The 1,579-nt window shown below is 40.2% G+C and overlaps 1 long non-coding RNA gene across 1 annotated transcript in view; it reads right to left on the bottom strand.

The window, feature by feature from the left end:
- The window catches only part of LOC107834308 (uncharacterized), a 23,402-nt gene extending 22,568 nt beyond the window's left edge, over nt 1–834 (bottom strand). The window contains exon 1 of the long non-coding RNA XR_001660096.1: nt 526–834. This is a non-coding gene — a long non-coding RNA (uncharacterized LOC107834308). The remainder of the gene's footprint in view (nt 1–525) is intronic.
- Between the last annotated feature and the right edge of the window lie 745 nt (nt 835–1,579).

Here is a 1,579-nt window from a genome sequence, read left to right on the forward strand (position 1 = left end):
ATCTGTGCCGAATATGGGATGTTGTTCCAGATCCCAGGAACAACATCAGACATCTCAGTCCAGAAATGTGCAGTTCTAGGCACAGCCAAGATACTGCGCAGAACCCTCAAGCTCCCAGGCCTCTGGTAGAGGACCCGAGCTCAGAGGATGAAAGAGACCACCCGCGGAGGGTGAGAAGGGAATTTTCTTTATATATATATTTATATATATATATATCGAGAGAGAGAGAGATCATCACATTTCTCCAATGAAACGTTAATATCTATCTATCTAAGACAACATCTTCCTCATGTCTTGATCGTAGCAAGAGTTTAACTTCTCAGGACGTTATGGAGCAGCAGGTGTTTGGCATAACTGTCAAGTTTTGGACTTGTAGCTACAGGTAATGTAGCAGGTGGTGAAACTAGCGTATGACGTGAGGAGGGTTTAATACGATCATGCATTTTACATGACGGGTGGCAACCCCCGTCTATACTATAAAAATCTGATTAAGATTAGAGCCTAAATACATTATATTTCCAAAACAGAAAGGCTACGTAAAGTTAGCCAGCTAACAAATTACTATTGCTATCCTAGCATATCAACTAACAGCTAGAAAAAACCAAAACACGTACCTTCGTAGTCAAACTGGTACCAATCAGCGAGAAATTTGTCCAGTTTAAATTATGTTGATGAAGAAAAATTGTTTGCAAATAGTGATATATCTTCAAATCGTATTTGTAGCAGCTGCTTTACAGTCCAGAAACAGCATTAACTACACACACCGGAACTAAAGATACACTGGATCGAGTCAAAACGGATGTTGTCTGACGTCATGTGAAAAGGGTCTATAGGATCCCCTCTTCTACCCTCACAAACTGACGCTGTTGTCACGGTTGCTTAGAGACGGACACTATGCAGCTGCTATCAGACCGCGTCTTTTTAAAATGTCCACCTACTACACCGTCCTTAGACCTCTGGCAAAAATTCAGACAGTAGTGGGAGGACAAGCTAAACAATTACAATGACGTTTAATAGGGGCATTAAAAAGGAAATAGACCAGGGAACAGTCGAACCAGGGAACAGATGAACAGACCGGTACACCAGGGGACGAAAGTAAGAACAGGGGAGCAATACAGGATATTTACTATGAGAGGCCCCAAGGGCCAAAACCTACAAACTCTCTTACACATACTGTGAAACTATCAAACCCTGTCACATTCGCTATCAAACTCTCTCACATTCGCTATCAAACCCTCTCACATTCACAGTCAAACTCTCTTGCACGTACTATCAAACTCTCTGACCGAGTTTGATTGCAACGGAAGTTAACTTAAAATTTCAGTTTCTGATTGGACCCCAGGGAGGCTTTTCAAAATAAAAGCGGACCTCCGGTTTATGTTTGATTCATGTTTCTCTCCTGCGGCTTTAAAAATGTAAAACTTTGTGTTAATTGATTTGCTAAAGGAAATCATGTATCTGAAAATAAATTAAAACATATTATGTTGGCAAAAAAATTCTGTAAACCACATATGTGCTACCTCAATCAAAATTGCTGACATTTGACATGTAAAAATATCTTTCAGCTTACATAAACAAT

This window comes from Poecilia formosa, unplaced genomic scaffold, assembly GCF_000485575.1.
Source record: "Poecilia formosa unplaced genomic scaffold, Poecilia_formosa-5.1.2 Scaffold580, whole genome shotgun sequence".
Lineage (NCBI taxonomy): Eukaryota > Metazoa > Chordata > Actinopteri > Cyprinodontiformes > Poeciliidae > Poecilia > Poecilia formosa.